Source organism: Pelobates fuscus, chromosome 2, assembly GCF_036172605.1.
Source record: "Pelobates fuscus isolate aPelFus1 chromosome 2, aPelFus1.pri, whole genome shotgun sequence".
NCBI classification, from domain to species: Eukaryota; Metazoa; Chordata; class Amphibia; order Anura; family Pelobatidae; genus Pelobates; species Pelobates fuscus.
In genome coordinates, this window is record NC_086318.1 from 18,362,600 (window position 1) to 18,379,728 (window position 17,129).

Sequence of the window (17,129 nt, forward strand, 5' to 3'; positions counted from 1 at the left end):
CTACAGATTGTATAGAAGAAAACAAATAACAACCCCAAAGACATTCATTAAACATGTTAAGTGAGGATGTAAAGGAGATCTCTATAGAAATGTTTGGAAATCTGTTACGTCACACAGACATGTTGACAGAGTGGTCAGAAAGTGCAATTTTTCTTGAAATTAACAGGCAAGCTATCATCGATTGACTTAAAACCAATAAAACCTCAGATGTGGATGGTAACATAACGAAAGCAGTGAAAACCCATGGAAAAGTGAATTTCTCTTAAGGTTTGGGGATTTGATTGCCAACGGAATTACAAATTTGAACAAAAACAAATTGCTTAGCAGAGGATGGTTTCGATCCATCGACCTCTGGGTTATGGGCCCAGCACGCTTCCGCTGCGCCACTCTGCTGCTGTCACACCTTTCTCTGTGCATTTTGAAAGGGAGAAGCTGGCTCCACCTACATTTGCATGCAGATAAAGAACCATAGCTGCATTTGAAAGCAGAGGATGCCGTAACCTCTGAAAAAGCATTTAGACATTGTGAGAGCAAAATCTTGTTAGTCCACGTAGCTCTCTCGCCTCACGTGCTTAGTCTCTGTGGCGCAATTGGTTAGCGCGTTCGGCTGTTAACCGAAAGGTTGGTGGTTCAAGCCCACCCAGGGACGTTTTGAGACACTTGAGTTTTTTTAACCGAGAAGCAAAAAAGGAGCACAAAATAGTTACCTTTCAAACGCAAATACGGTGACTGCAAATTGATTAACATAGGTGGAGACCCTTCACAAAACCATGTTTAAAAGGAAGGTTGACGTCATATCTATGACGTTGCTTTCCAATTGAAACTTCATCAAAAGCACGTAAAACATCATCAGAAGTGAACAGGAAGTTCATTCTTCATTCCGTTGTCAACCGATTGGCCAGAAAATTGGGCTCGATCAAAGGGAACCTGAACAGGGGACTGCTCCTATCCATCGTCATTCATTGGGAAAGTGTCTGCAATTTCAAACACATTGCATTTCTCATATCAGCATGTGATGAGCGCCCGAAGCGTGCTGTTGAAACCCGACTCCGGGACCATTCCTTTTTCAATGCAGGAGGGGCAAAGCATTTGCTAACCAATAAGCAAAAAAATATGAAAATCCTCATCTTTCCCACAAAAACATCAAAAACAACAGCAAAAACATTGAAGACGGCTGGCTGCAAACGGAATAGAGAAATATCATACAAGCATGTTAAAAGCGTTGGAAGACAATTTTTTAAGGAAAGTGTTTTGAAACTTGAAGACACGCACGGACGTGCCAGATGATCAGAAAGTGCCATTTCACTCGGAGTTAACAGTCCAAATACAAGCAATCGACTTTAATGCCTCACTGCATCAAGCTTAGCAACGTTTGATGGGCACGGAAAGTTTGGTGATCAACTCCACTCTGGGATGATTCATTTTTAACATGGAATGGGCAAAGCATGCGCTAACCAAACAGAAAAAAAAGGAAAGAAAAACAGCAGCAAAGAGTAAAATTAGCTTTAATGTTTCTGCAACAACACATTACATTCAAACGGAGGCTACAGATTGTATAGAAGAAAACAAATAACAACCCCAAAGACATTCATTAAACATGTTAAGTGAGGACGTAAAGGAGATCTCTATAGAAATGTTTGGAAATCTGTTACGTCACACAGACATGTTGACAGAGTGGTCAGAAAGTGCAATTTTTCTTGAAATTAACAGGCAAGCTATCATCGATTGACTTAAAACCAATAAAACCTCAGATGTGGATGGTAACATAACGAAAGCAGTGAAAACCCATGGAAAAGTGAATTTCTCTTAAGGTTTGGGGATTTGATTGCCAACGGAATTACAAATTTGAACAAAAACAAATTGCTTAGCAGAGGATGGTTTCGATCCATCGACCTCTGGGTTATGGGCCCAGCACGCTTCCGCTGCGCCACTCTGCTGCTGTCACACCTTTCTCTGTGCATTTTGAAAGGGAGAAGCTGGCTCCACCTACATTTGCATGCAGATAAAGAACCATAGCTGCATTTGAAAGCAGAGGATGCAGTAACCTCTGAAAAAGCATTTAGACATTGTGAGAGCAAAATCTTGTTAGTCCACGTAGCTCTCTTGCCTCACGTGCTTAGTCTCTGTGGCGCAATTGGTTAGCGCGTTCGGCTGTTAACCGAAAGGTTGGTGGTTCAAGCCCACCCAGGGACGTTTTGAGACACTTGAGTTTTTTTAACCGAGAAGCAAAAAAGGAGCACAAAATAGTTACCTTTCAAACGCAAATACGGTGACTGCAAATTGATTAACATAGGTGGAGACCCTTCACAAAACCATGTTTAAAAGGAAGGGTGACGTCATATCTATGACGGTGCTTTCCAATTGAAACTTCATCAAAAGCACGTAAAACATCATCAGAAGTGAACAGGAAGTTCATTCTTCATTCCGTTGTCAATCGATTGGCCAGAAAATTGGGCTCGATCAAAGGGAACCTGAACAGGGGACTGCTCCTATCCATCGTCATTCATTGGGAAAGTGTCTGCAATTTCAAACACATTGCATTTCTCATATCAGCATGTGATGAGCGCCCGAAGCGTGCTGTTGAAACCCCACTCCGGGACCATTCCTTTTTCAATGCAGGAGGGGCAAAGCATTTGCTAACCAATAAGCAAAAAAATATGAAAATCCTCATCTTTCCCACAAAAACATCAAAAACAACAGCAAAAACATTGAAGACGGCTGGCTGCAAACGGAATAGAGAAATATCATACAAGCATGTTAAAAGCGTTGGAAGACAATTTTTTAAGGAAAGTGTTTTGAAACTTGAAGACACGCACGGACGTGCCAGATGATCAGAAAGTGCCATTTCACTCGGAGTTAACAGTCCAAATACAAGCAATCGACTTTAATGCCTCACTGCATCAAGCTTAGCAACGTTTGATGGGCACGGAAAGTTTGGTGATCAACTCCACTCTGGGATGATTCATTTTTAACATGGAATGGGCAAAGCATGCGCTAACCAAACAGAAAAAAAAGGAAAGAAAAACAGCAGCAAAGAGTAAAATTAGCTTTAATGTTTCTGCAACAACACATTACATTCAAACGGAGGCTACAGATTGTATAGAAGAAAACAAATAACAACCCCAAAGACATTCATTAAACATGTTAAGTGAGGACGTAAAGGAGATCTCTATAGAAATGTTTGGAAATCTGTTACGTCACACAGACATGTTGACAGAGTGGTCAGAAAGTGCAATTTTTCTTGAAATTAACAGGCAAGCTATCATCGATTGACTTAAAACCAATAAAACCTCAGATGTGGATGGTAACATAACGAAAGCAGTGAAAACCCATGGAAAAGTGAATTTCTCTTAAGGTTTGGGGATTTGATTGCCAACGGAATTACAAATTTGAACAAAAACAAATTGCTTAGCAGAGGATGGTTTCGATCCATCGACCTCTGGGTTATGGGCCCAGCACGCTTCCGCTGCGCCACTCTGCTGCTGTCACACCTTTCTCTGTGCATTTTGAAAGGGAGAAGCTGGCTCCACCTACATTTGCATGCAGATAAAGAACCATAGCTGCATTTGAAAGCAGAGGATGCCGTAACCTCTGAAAAAGCATTTAGACATTGTGAGAGCAAAATCTTGTTAGTCCACGTAGCTCTCTTGCCTCACATGCTTAGTCTCTGTGGCGCAATTGGTTAGCGCGTTCGGCTGTTAACCGAAAGGTTGGTGGTTCAAGCCCACCCAGGGACGTTTTGAGACACTTGAGTTTTTTTAACCGAGAAGCAAAAAAGGAGCACAAAATAGTTACCTTTCAAACGCAAATACGGTGACTGCAAATTGATTAACATAGGTGGAGACCCTTCACAAAACCATGTTTAAAAGGAAGGGTGACGTCATATCTATGACGGTGCTTTCCAATTGAAACTTCATCAAAAGCACGTAAAACATCATCAGAAGTGAACAGGAAGTTCATTCTTCATTCCGTTGTCAACCGATTGGCCAGAAAATTGGGCTCGATCAAAGGGAACCTGAACAGAGCAGTCGCACCTATCCATCGTCATTCATTGGGAAAGTGTCTGCAATTTCAAACACATTGCATTTCTCATATCAGCATGTGATGAGCGCCCGAAGCGTGCTGTTGAAACCCCACTCCGGGACCATTCCTTTTTCAATGCAGGAGGGGCAAAGCATTTGCTAACCAATAAGCAAAAAAATATGAAAATCCTCATCTTTCCCACAAAAACATCAAAAACAACAGCAAAAACATTGAAGACGGCTGGCTGCAAACGGAATAGAGAAATATCATACAAGCATGTTAAAAGCGTTGGAAGACAATTTTTTAAGGAAAGTGTTTTGAAACTTGAAGACACGCACGGACGTGCCAGATGATCAGAAAGTGCCATTTCACTCGGAGTTAACAGTCCAAATACAAGCAATCGACTTTAATGCCTCACTGCATCAAGCTTAGCAACGTTTGATGGGCACGGAAAGTTTGGTGATCAACTCCACTCTGGGATGATTCATTTTTAACATGGAATGGGCAAAGCATGCGCTAACCAAACAGAAAAAAAAGGAAAGAAAAACAGCAGCAAAGAGTAAAATTAGCTTTAATGTTTCTGCAACAACACATTACATTCAAACGGAGGCTACAGATTGTATAGAAGAAAACAAATAACAACCCCAAAGACATTCATTAAACATGTTAAGTGAGGACGTAAAGGAGATCTCTATAGAAATGTTTGGAAATCTGTTACGTCACACAGACATGTTGACAGAGTGGTCAGAAAGTGCAATTTTTCTTGAAATTAACAGGCAAGCTATCATCGATTGACTTAAAACCAATAAAACCTCAGATGTGGATGGTAACATAACGAAAGCAGTGAAAACCCATGGAAAAGTGAATTTCTCTTAAGGTTTGGGGATTTGATTGCCAACGGAATTACAAATTTGAACAAAAACAAATTGCTTAGCAGAGGATGGTTTCGATCCATCGACCTCTGGGTTATGGGCCCAGCACGCTTCCGCTGCGCCACTCTGCTGCTGTCACACCTTTCTCTGTGCATTTTGAAAGGGAGAAGCTGGCTCCACCTACATTTGCATGCAGATAAAGAACCATAGCTGCATTTGAAAGCAGAGGATGCCGTAACCGCTGAAAAAGCATTTAGACATTGTGAGAGCAAAATCTTGTTAGTCCACGTAGCTCTCTTGCCTCACGTGCTTAGTCTCTGTGGCGCAATTGGTTAGCGCGTTCGGCTGTTAACCGAAAGGTTGGTGGTTCAAGCCCACCCAGGGACGTTTTGAGACACTTGAGTTTTTTTAACCGAGAAGCAAAAAAGGAGCACAAAATAGTTACCTTTCAAACGCAAATACGGTGACTGCAAATTGATTAACATAGGTGGAGACCTTTCACAAAACCATGTTTAAAAGGAAGGGTGACGTCATATCTATGACGGTGCTTTCCAATTGAAACTTCATCAAAAGCACGTAAAACATCATCAGAAGTGAACAGGAAGTTCATTCTTCATTCCGTTGTCAACCGATTGGCCAGAAAATTGGGCTCGATCAAAGGGAAACTGAACAGGGGACTGCTCCTATCCATCGTCATTCATTGGGAAAGTGTCTGCAATTTCAAACACATTGCATTTCTCATATCAGCATGTGATGAGCGCCCGAAGCGTGCTGTTGAAACCCCACTCCGGGACCATTCCTTTTTCAATGCAGGAGGGGCAAAGCATTTGCTAACCAATAAGCAAAAAAATATGAAAATCCTCATCTTTCCCACAAAAACATCAAAAACAACAGCAAAAACATTGAAGACGGCTGGCTGCAAACGGAATAGAGAAATATCATACAAGCATGTTAAAAGCGTTGGAAGACAATTTTTTAAGGAAAGTGTTTTGAAACTTGAAGACACGCACGGACGTGCCAGATGATCAGAAAGTGCCATTTCACTCGGAGTTAACAGTCCAAATACAAGCAATCGACTTTAATGCCTCACTGCATCAAGCTTAGCAACGTTTGATGGGCACGGAAAGTTTGGTGATCAACTCCACTCTGGGATGATTCATTTTTAACATGGAATGGGCAAAGCATGCGCTAACCAAACAGAAAAAAAAGGAAAGAAAAACAGCAGCAAAGAGTAAAATTAGCTTTAATGTTTCTGCAACAACACATTACATTCAAACGGAGGCTACAGATTGTATAGAAGAAAACAAATAACAACCCCAAAGACATTCATTAAACATGTTAAGTGAGGACGTAAAGGAGATCTCTATAGAAATGTTTGGAAATCTGTTACGTCACACAGACATGTTGACAGAGTGGTCAGAAAGTGCAATTTTTCTTGAAATTAACAGGCAAGCTATCATCGATTGACTTAAAACCAATAAAACCTCAGATGTGGATGGTAACATAACGAAAGCAGTGAAAACCCATGGAAAAGTGAATTTCGCCTCACGTGCTTAGTCTCTGTGGCGCAATTGGTTAGCGCGTTCGGCTGTTAACCGAAAGGTTGGTGGTTCAAGCCCACCCAGGGACGTTTTGAGACACTTGAGTTTTTTTAACCGAGAAGCAAAAAAGGAGCACAAAATAGTTACCTTTCAAACGCAAATACGGTGACTGCAAATTGATTAACATAGGTGGAGACCCTTCACAAAACCATGTTTAAAAGGAAGGTTGACGTCATATCTATGACGTTGCTTTCCAATTGAAACTTCATCAAAAGCACGTAAAACATCATCAGAAGTGAACAGGAAGTTCATTCTTCATTCCGTTGTCAACCGATTGGCCAGAAAATTGGGCTCGATCAAAGGGAACCTGAACAGGGGACTGCTCCTATCCATCGTCATTCATTGGGAAAGTGTCTGCAATTTCAAACACATTGCATTTCTCATATCAGCATGTGATGAGCGCCCGAAGCGTGCTGTTGAAACCCGACTCCGGGACCATTCCTTTTTCAATGCAGGAGGGGCAAAGCATTTGCTAACCAATAAGCAAAAAAATATGAAAATCCTCATTTTTCCCACAAAAACATCAAAAACAACAGCAAAAACATTGAAGACGGCTGGCTGCAAACGGAATAGAGAAATATCATACAAGCATGTTAAAAGCGTTGGAAGACAATTTTTTAAGGAAAGTGTTTTGAAACTTGAAGACACGCACGGACGTGCCAGATGATCAGAAAGTGCCATTTCACTCGGAGTTAACAGTCCAAATACAAGCAATCGACTTTAATGCCTCACTGCATCAAGCTTAGCAACGTTTGATGGGCACGGAAAGTTTGGTGATCAACTCCACTCTGGGATGATTCATTTTTAACATGGAATGGGCAAAGCATGCGCTAACCAAACAGAAAAAAAAGGAAAGAAAAACAGCAGCAAAGAGTAAAATTAGCTTTAATGTTTCTGCAACAACACATTACATTCAAACGGAGGCTACAGATTGTATAGAAGAAAACAAATAACAACCCCAAAGACATTCATTAAACATGTTAAGTGAGGACGTAAAGGAGATCTCTATAGAAATGTTTGGAAATCTGTTACGTCACACAGACATGTTGACAGAGTGGTCAGAAAGTGCAATTTTTCTTGAAATTAACAGGCAAGCTATCATCGATTGACTTAAAACCAATAAAACCTCAGATGTGGATGGTAACATAACGAAAGCAGTGAAAACCCATGGAAAAGTGAATTTCTCTTAAGGTTTGGGGATTTGATTGCCAACGGAATTACAAATTTGAACAAAAACAAATTGCTTAGCAGAGGATGGTTTCGATCCATCGACCTCTGGGTTATGGGCCCAGCACGCTTCCGCTGCGCCACTCTGCTGCTGTCACACCTTTCTCTGTGCATTTTGAAAGGGAGAAGCTGGCTCCACCTACATTTGCATGCAGATAAAGAACCATAGCTGCATTTGAAAGCAGAGGATGCCGTAACCTCTGAAAAAGCATTTAGACATTGTGAGAGCAAAATCTTGTTAGTCCACGTAGCTCTCTCGCTTCACGTGCTTAGTCTCTGTGGCGCAATTGGTTAGCGCGTTCGGCTGTTAACCGAAAGGTTGGTGGTTCAAGCCCACCCAGGGACGTTTTGAGACACTTGAGTTTTTTTAACCGAGAAGCAAAAAAGGAGCACAAAATAGTTACCTTTCAAACGCAAATACGGTGACTGCAAATTGATTAACATAGGTGGAGACCCTTCACAAAACCATGTTTAAAAGGAAGGGTGACGTCATATCTATGACGGTGCTTTCCAATTGAAACTTCATCAAAAGCACGTAAAACATCATCAGAAGTGAACAGGAAGTTCATTCTTCATTCCGTTGTCAACCGATTGGCCAGAAAATTGGGCTCGATCAAAGGGAAACTGAACAGGGGACTGCTCCTATCCATCGTCATTCATTGGGAAAGTGTCTGCAATTTCAAACACATTGCATTTCTCATATCAGCATGTGATGAGCGCCCGAAGCGTGCTGTTGAAACCCCACTCCGGGACCATTCCTTTTTCAATGCAGGAGGGGCAAAGCATTTGCTAACCAATAAGCAAAAAAATATGAAAATCCTCATCTTTCCCACAAAAACATCAAAAACAACAGCAAAAACATTGAAGACGGCTGGCTGCAAACGGAATAGAGAAATATCATACAAGCATGTTAAAAGCGTTGGAAGACAATTTTTTAAGGAAAGTGTTTTGAAACTTGAAGACACGCACGGACGTGCCAGATGATCAGAAAGTGCCATTTCACTCGGAGTTAACAGTCCAAATACAAGCAATCGACTTTAATGCCTCACTGCATCAAGCTTAGCAACGTTTGATGGGCACGGAAAGTTTGGTGATCAACTCCACTCTGGGATGATTCATTTTTAACATGGAATGGGCAAAGCATGCGCTAACCAAACAGAAAAAAAAGGAAAGAAAAACAGCAGCAAAGAGTAAAATTAGCTTTAATGTTTCTGCAACAACACATTACATTCAAACGGAGGCTACAGATTGTATAGAAGAAAACAAATAACAACCCCAAAGACATTCATTAAACATGTTAAGTGAGGACGTAAAGGAGATCTCTATAGAAATGTTTGGAAATCTGTTACGTCACACAGACATGTTGACAGAGTGGTCAGAAAGTGCAATTTTTCTTGAAATTAACAGGCAAGCTATCATCGATTGACTTAAAACCAATAAAACCTCAGATGTGGATGGTAACATAACGAAAGCAGTGAAAACCCATGGAAAAGTGAATTTCGCCTCACGTGCTTAGTCTCTGTGGCGCAATTGGTTAGCGCGTTCGGCTGTTAACCGAAAGGTTGGTGGTTCAAGCCCACCCAGGGACGTTTTGAGACACTTGAGTTTTTTTAACCGAGAAGCAAAAAAGGAGCACAAAATAGTTACCTTTCAAACGCAAATACGGTGACTGCAAATTGATTAACATAGGTGGAGACCCTTCACAAAACCATGTTTAAAAGGAAGGGTGACGTCATATCTATGACGGTGCTTTCCAATTGAAACTTCATCAAAAGCACGTAAAACATCATCAGAAGTGAACAGGAAGTTCATTCTTCATTCCGTTGTCAACCGATTGGCCAGAAAATTGGGCTCGATCAAAGGGAACCTGAACAGAGCAGTCGCTCCTATCCATCGTCATTCATTGGGAAAGTGTCTGCAATTTCAAACACATTGCATTTCTCATATCAGCATGTGATGAGCGCCCGAAGCGTGCTGTTGAAACCCCACTCCGGGACCATTCCTTTTTCAATGCAGGAGGGGCAAAGCATTTGCTAACCAATAAGCAAAAAAATATGAAAATCCTCATCTTTCCCACAAAAACATCAAAAACAACAGCAAAAACATTGAAGACGGCTGGCTGCAAACGGAATAGAGAAATATCATACAAGCATGTTAAAAGCGTTGGAAGACAATTTTTTAAGGAAAGTGTTTTGAAACTTGAAGACACGCACGGACGTGCCAGATGATCAGAAAGTGCCATTTCACTCGGAGTTAACAGTCCAAATACAAGCAATCGACTTTAATGCCTCACTGCATCAAGCTTAGCAACGTTTGATGGGCACGGAAAGTTTGGTGATCAACTCCACTCTGGGATGATTCATTTTTAACATGGAATGGGCAAAGCATGCGCTAACCAAACAGAAAAAAAAGGAAAGAAAAACAGCAGCAAAGAGTAAAATTAGCTTTAATGTTTCTGCAACAACACATTACATTCAAACGGAGGCTACAGATTGTATAGAAGAAAACAAATAACAACCCCAAAGACATTCATTAAACATGTTAAGTGAGGACGTAAAGGAGATCTCTATAGAAATGTTTGGAAATCTGTTACGTCACACAGACATGTTGACAGAGTGGTCAGAAAGTGCAATTTTTCTTGAAATTAACAGGCAAGCTATCATCGATTGACTTAAAACCAATAAAACCTCAGATGTGGATGGTAACATAACGAAAGCAGTGAAAACCCATGGAAAAGTGAATTTCTCTTAAGGTTTGGGGATTTGATTGCCAACGGAATTACAAATTTGAACAAAAACAAATTGCTTAGCAGAGGATGGTTTCAATCCATCGACCTCTGGGTTATGGGCCCAGCACGCTTCCGCTGCGCCACTCTGCTGCTGTCACACCTTTCTCTGTGCATTTTGAAAGGGAGAAGCTGGCTCCACCTACATTTGCATGCAGATAAAGAACCATAGCTGCATTTGAAAGCAGAGGATGCCGTAACCTCTGAAAAAGCATTTAGACATTGTGAGAGCAAAATCTTGTTAGTCCACGTAGCTCTCTCGCTTCACGTGCTTAGTCTCTGTGGCGCAATTGGTTAGCGCGTTCGGCTGTTAACCGAAAGGTTGGTGGTTCAAGCCCACCCAGGGACGTTTTGAGACACTTGAGTTTTTTTAACCGAGAAGCAAAAAAGGAGCACAAAATAGTTACCTTTCAAACGCAAATACGGTGACTGCAAATTGATTAACATAGGTGGAGACCCTTCACAAAACCATGTTTAAAAGGAAGGGTGACGTCATATCTATGACGGTGCTTTCCAATTGAAACTTCATCAAAAGCACGTAAAACATCATCAGAAGTGAACAGGAAGTTCATTCTTCATTCCGTTGTCAACCGATTGGCCAGAAAATTGGGCTCGATCAAAGGGAAACTGAACAGGGGACTGCTCCTATCCATCGTCATTCATTGGGAAAGTGTCTGCAATTTCAAACACATTGCATTTCTCATATCAGCATGTGATGAGCGCCCGAAGCGTGCTGTTGAAACCCCACTCCGGGACCATTCCTTTTTCAATGCAGGAGGGGCAAAGCATTTGCTAACCAATAAGCAAAAAAATATGAAAATCCTCATCTTTCCCACAAAAACATCAAAAACAACAGCAAAAACATTGAAGACGGCTGGCTGCAAACGGAATAGAGAAATATCATACAAGCATGTTAAAAGCGTTGGAAGACAATTTTTTAAGGAAAGTGTTTTGAAACTTGAAGACACGCACGGACGTGCCAGATGATCAGAAAGTGCCATTTCACTCGGAGTTAACAGTCCAAATACAAGCAATCGACTTTAATGCCTCACTGCATCAAGCTTAGCAACGTTTGATGGGCACGGAAAGTTTGGTGATCAACTCCACTCTGGGATGATTCATTTTTAACATGGAATGGGCAAAGCATGCGCTAACCAAACAGAAAAAAAAGGAAAGAAAAACAGCAGCAAAGAGTAAAATTAGCTTTAATGTTTCTGCAACAACACATTACATTCAAACGGAGGCTACAGATTGTATAGAAGAAAACAAATAACAACCCCAAAGACATTCATTAAACATGTTAAGTGAGGACGTAAAGGAGATCTCTATAGAAATGTTTGGAAATCTGTTACGTCACACAGACATGTTGACAGAGTGGTCAGAAAGTGCAATTTTTCTTGAAATTAACAGGCAAGCTATCATCGATTGACTTAAAACCAATAAAACCTCAGATGTGGATGGTAACATAACGAAAGCAGTGAAAACCCATGGAAAAGTGAATTTCGCCTCACGTGCTTAGTCTCTGTGGCGCAATTGGTTAGCGCGTTCGGCTGTTAACCGAAAGGTTGGTGGTTCAAGCCCACCCAGGGACGTTTTGAGACACTTGAGTTTTTTTAACCGAGAAGCAAAAAAGGAGCACAAAATAGTTACCTTTCAAACGCAAATACGGTGACTGCAAATTGATTAACATAGGTGGAGACCCTTCACAAAACCATGTTTAAAAGGAAGGGTGACGTCATATCTATGACGGTGCTTTCCAATTGAAACTTCATCAAAAGCACGTAAAACATCATCAGAAGTGAACAGGAAGTTCATTCTTCATTCCGTTGTCAACCGATTGGCCAGAAAATTGGGCTCGATCAAAGGGAACCTGAACAGAGCAGTCGCTCCTATCCATCGTCATTCATTGGGAAAGTGTCTGCAATTTCAAACACATTGCATTTCTCATATCAGCATGTGATGAGCGCCCGAAGCGTGCTGTTGAAACCCCACTCCGGGACCATTCCTTTTTCAATGCAGGAGGGGCAAAGCATTTGCTAACCAATAAGCAAAAAAATATGAAAATCCTCATCTTTCCCACAAAAACATCAAAAACAACAGCAAAAACATTGAAGACGGCTGGCTGCAAACGGAATAGAGAAATATCATACAAGCATGTTAAAAGCGTTGGAAGACAATTTTTTAAGGAAAGTGTTTTGAAACTTGAAGACACGCACGGACGTGCCAGATGATCAGAAAGTGCCATTTCACTCGGAGTTAACAGTCCAAATACAAGCAATCGACTTTAATGCCTCACTGCATCAAGCTTAGCAACGTTTGATGGGCACGGAAAGTTTGGTGATCAACTCCACTCTGGGATGATTCATTTTTAACATGGAATGGGCAAAGCATGCGCTAACCAAACAGAAAAAAAAGGAAAGAAAAACAGCAGCAAAGAGTAAAATTAGCTTTAATGTTTCTGCAACAACACATTACATTCAAACGGAGGCTACAGATTGTATAGAAGAAAACAAATAACAACCCCAAAGACATTCATTAAACATGTTAAGTGAGGACGTAAAGGAGATCTCTATAGAAATGTTTGGAAATCTGTTACGTCACACAGACATGTTGACAGAGTGGTCAGAAAGTGCAATTTTTCTTGAAATTAACAGGCAAGCTATCATCGATTGACTTAAAACCAATAAAACCTCAGATGTGGATGGTAACATAACGAAAGCAGTGAAAACCCATGGAAAAGTGAATTTCGCCTCACGTGCTTAGTCTCTGTGGCGCAATTGGTTAGCGCGTTCGGCTGTTAACCGAAAGGTTGGTGGTTCAAGCCCACCCAGGGACGTTTTGAGACACTTGAGTTTTTTTAACCGAGAAGCAAAAAAGGAGCACAAAATAGTTACCTTTCAAACGCAAATACGGTGACTGCAAATTGATTAACATAGGTGGAGACCCTTCACAAAACCATGTTTAAAAGGAAGGTTGACGTCATATCTATGACGTTGCTTTCCAATTGAAACTTCATCAAAAGCACGTAAAACATCATCAGAAGTGAACAGGAAGTTCATTCTTCATTCCGTTGTCAACCGATTGGCCAGAAAATTGGGCTCGATCAAAGGGAACCTGAACAGGGGACTGCTCCTATCCATCGTCATTCATTGGGAAAGTGTCTGCAATTTCAAACACATTGCATTTCTCATATCAGCATGTGATGAGCGCCCGAAGCGTGCTGTTGAAACCCGACTCCGGGACCATTCCTTTTTCAATGCAGGAGGGGCAAAGCATTTGCTAACCAATAAGCAAAAAAATATGAAAATCCTCATTTTTCCCACAAAAACATCAAAAACAACAGCAAAAACATTGAAGACGGCTGGCTGCAAACGGAATAGAGAAATATCATACAAGCATGTTAAAAGCGTTGGAAGACAATTTTTTAAGGAAAGTGTTTTGAAACTTGAAGACACGCACGGACGTGCCAGATGATCAGAAAGTGCCATTTCACTCGGAGTTAACAGTCCAAATACAAGCAATCGACTTTAATGCCTCACTGCATCAAGCTTAGCAACGTTTGATGGGCACGGAAAGTTTGGTGATCAACTCCACTCTGGGATGATTCATTTTTAACATGGAATGGGCAAAGCATGCGCTAACCAAACAGAAAAAAAAGGAAAGAAAAACAGCAGCAAAGAGTAAAATTAGCTTTAATGTTTCTGCAACAACACATTACATTCAAACGGAGGCTACAGATTGTATAGAAGAAAACAAATAACAACCCCAAAGACATTCATTAAACATGTTAAGTGAGGATGTAAAGGAGATCTCTATAGAAATGTTTGGAAATCTGTTACGTCACACAGACATGTTGACAGAGTGGTCAGAAAGTGCAATTTTTCTTGAAATTAACAGGCAAGCTATCATCGATTGACTTAAAACCAATAAAACCTCAGATGTGGATGGTAACATAACGAAAGCAGTGAAAACCCATGGAAAAGTGAATTTCGCCTCACGTGCTTAGTCTCTGTGGCGCAATTGGTTAGCGCGTTCGGCTGTTAACCGAAAGGTTGGTGGTTCAAGCCCACCCAGGGACGTTTTGAGACACTTGAGTTTTTTTAACCGAGAAGCAAAAAAGGAGCACAAAATAGTTACCTTTCAAACGCAAATACGGTGACTGCAAATTGATTAACATAGGTGGAGACCCTTCACAAAACCATGTTTAAAAGGAAGGTTGACGTCATATCTATGACGTTGCTTTCCAATTGAAACTTCATCAAAAGCACGTAAAACATCATCAGAAGTGAACAGGAAGTTCATTCTTCATTCCGTTGTCAACCGATTGGCCAGAAAATTGGGCTCGATCAAAGGGAACCTGAACAGGGGACTGCTCCTATCCATCGTCATTCATTGGGAAAGTGTCTGCAATTTCAAACACATTGCATTTCTCATATCAGCATGTGATGAGCGCCCGAAGCGTGCTGTTGAAACCCGACTCCGGGACCATTCCTTTTTCAATGCAGGAGGGGCAAAGCATTTGCTAACCAATAAGCAAAAAAATATGAAAATCCTCATTTTTCCCACAAAAACATCAAAAACAACAGCAAAAACATTGAAGACGGCTGGCTGCAAACGGAATAGAGAAATATCATACAAGCATGTTAAAAGCGTTGGAAGACAATTTTTTAAGGAAAGTGTTTTGAAACTTGAAGACACGCACGGACGTGCCAGATGATCAGAAAGTGCCATTTCACTCGGAGTTAACAGTCCAAATACAAGCAATCGACTTTAATGCCTCACTGCATCAAGCTTAGCAACGTTTGATGGGCACGGAAAGTTTGGTGATCAACTCCACTCTGGGATGATTCATTTTTAACATGGAATGGGCAAAGCATGCGCTAACCAAACAGAAAAAAAAGGAAAGAAAAACAGCAGCAAAGAGTAAAATTAGCTTTAATGTTTCTGCAACAACACATTACATTCAAACGGAGGCTACAGATTGTATAGAAGAAAACAAATAACAACCCCAAAGACATTCATTAAACATGTTAAGTGAGGACGTAAAGGAGATCTCTATAGAAATGTTTGGAAATCTGTTACGTCACACAGACATGTTGACAGAGTGGTCAGAAAGTGCAATTTTTCTTGAAATTAACAGGCAAGCTATCATCGATTGACTTAAAACCAATAAAACCTCAGATGTGGATGGTAACATAACGAAAGCAGTGAAAACCCATGGAAAAGTGAATTTCTCTTAAGGTTTGGGGATTTGATTGCCAACGGAATTACAAATTTGAACAAAAACAAATTGCTTAGCAGAGGATGGTTTCGATCCATCGACCTCTGGGTTATGGGCCCAGCACGCTTCCGCTGCGCCACTCTGCTGCTGTCACACCTTTCTCTGTGCATTTTGAAAGGGAGAAGCTGGCTCCACCTACATTTGCATGCAGATAAAGAACCATAGCTGCATTTGAAAGCAGAGGATGCCGTAACCTCTGAAAAAGCATTTAGACATTGTGAGAGCAAAATCTTGTTAGTCCACGTAGCTCTCTCGCTTCACGTGCTTAGTCTCTGTGGCGCAATTGGTTAGCGCATTCGGCTGTTAACCGAAAGGTTGGTGGTTCAAGCCCACCCAGGGACGTTTTGAGACACTTGAGTTTTTTTAACCGAGAAGCAAAAAAGGAGCACAAAATAGTTACCTTTCAAACGCAAATACGGTGACTGCAAATTGATTAACATAGGTGGAGACCCTTCACAAAACCATGTTTAAAAGGAAGGGTGACGTCATATCTATGACGGTGCTTTCCAATTGAAACTTCATCAAAAGCACGTAAAACATCATCAGAAGTGAACAGGAAGTTCATTCTTCATTCCGTTGTCAACCGATTGGCCAGAAAATTGGGCTCGATCAAAGGGAAACTGAACAGGGGACTGCTCCTATCCATCGTCATTCATTGGGAAAGTGTCTGCAATTTCAAACACATTGCATTTCTCATATCAGCATGTGATGAGCGCCCGAAGCGTGCTGTTGAAACCCCACTCCGGGACCATTCCTTTTTCAATGCAGGAGGGGCAAAGCATTTGCTAACCAATAAGCAAAAAAATATGAAAATCCTCATCTTTCCCACAAAAACATCAAAAACAACAGCAAAAACATTGAAGACGGCTGGCTGCAAACGGAATAGAGAAATATCATACAAGCATGTTAAAAGCGTTGGAAGACAATTTTTTAAGGAAAGTGTTTTGAAACTTGAAGACACGCACGGACGTGCCAGATGATCAGAAAGTGCCATTTCACTCGGAGTTAACAGTCCAAATACAAGCAATCGACTTTAATGCCTCACTGCATCAAGCTTAGCAACGTTTGATGGGCACGGAAAGTTTGGTGATCAACTCCACTCTGGGATGATTCATTTTTAACATGGAATGGGCAAAGCATGCGCTAACCAAACAGAAAAAAAAGGAAAGAAAAACAGCAGCAAAGAGTAAAATTAGCTTTAATGTTTCTGCAACAACACATTACATTCAAACGGAGGCTACAGATTGTATAGAAGAAAACAAATAACAACCCCAAAGACATTCATTAAACATGTTAAGTGAGGACGTAAAGGAGATCTCTATAGAAATGTTTGGAAATCT

At 41.0% G+C, this 17,129-nt stretch overlaps 11 non-coding genes across 11 annotated transcripts; all 11 read left to right on the forward strand.

The window, feature by feature from the left end:
- Positions 1-575: 575 nt before the first annotated feature.
- TRNAN-GUU (transfer RNA asparagine (anticodon GUU)) lies at positions 576-649 on the forward strand. The gene has a single exon. It is a non-coding gene; the product is annotated as a tRNA-Asn (tRNA).
- Positions 650-2,119: 1,470 nt separating this feature from the next.
- TRNAN-GUU (transfer RNA asparagine (anticodon GUU)) lies at positions 2,120-2,193 on the forward strand. The gene has a single exon. It is a non-coding gene; the product is annotated as a tRNA-Asn (tRNA).
- A 1,470-nt stretch (positions 2,194-3,663) lies between these two features.
- TRNAN-GUU (transfer RNA asparagine (anticodon GUU)) lies at positions 3,664-3,737 on the forward strand. Its single transcript has one exon. It is a non-coding gene; the product is annotated as a tRNA-Asn (tRNA).
- Positions 3,738-5,208: 1,471 nt separating this feature from the next.
- On the forward strand, positions 5,209-5,282 carry TRNAN-GUU (transfer RNA asparagine (anticodon GUU)). Its single transcript has one exon. It is a non-coding gene; the product is annotated as a tRNA-Asn (tRNA).
- Positions 5,283-6,451: 1,169 nt separating this feature from the next.
- TRNAN-GUU (transfer RNA asparagine (anticodon GUU)) lies at positions 6,452-6,525 on the forward strand. The gene has a single exon. It is a non-coding gene; the product is annotated as a tRNA-Asn (tRNA).
- Positions 6,526-7,995: 1,470 nt separating this feature from the next.
- On the forward strand, positions 7,996-8,069 carry TRNAN-GUU (transfer RNA asparagine (anticodon GUU)). Its single transcript has one exon. It is a non-coding gene; the product is annotated as a tRNA-Asn (tRNA).
- Positions 8,070-9,238: 1,169 nt separating this feature from the next.
- On the forward strand, positions 9,239-9,312 carry TRNAN-GUU (transfer RNA asparagine (anticodon GUU)). Its single transcript has one exon. It is a non-coding gene; the product is annotated as a tRNA-Asn (tRNA).
- Positions 9,313-10,783: 1,471 nt separating this feature from the next.
- On the forward strand, positions 10,784-10,857 carry TRNAN-GUU (transfer RNA asparagine (anticodon GUU)). Its single transcript has one exon. It is a non-coding gene; the product is annotated as a tRNA-Asn (tRNA).
- Positions 10,858-12,026: 1,169 nt separating this feature from the next.
- Positions 12,027-12,100, forward strand: TRNAN-GUU (transfer RNA asparagine (anticodon GUU)). The gene has a single exon. It is a non-coding gene; the product is annotated as a tRNA-Asn (tRNA).
- A 1,170-nt stretch (positions 12,101-13,270) lies between these two features.
- TRNAN-GUU (transfer RNA asparagine (anticodon GUU)) lies at positions 13,271-13,344 on the forward strand. Its single transcript has one exon. It is a non-coding gene; the product is annotated as a tRNA-Asn (tRNA).
- Positions 13,345-14,513: 1,169 nt separating this feature from the next.
- TRNAN-GUU (transfer RNA asparagine (anticodon GUU)) lies at positions 14,514-14,587 on the forward strand. Its single transcript has one exon. It is a non-coding gene; the product is annotated as a tRNA-Asn (tRNA).
- The last annotated feature ends 2,542 nt before the right edge of the window (positions 14,588-17,129 follow it).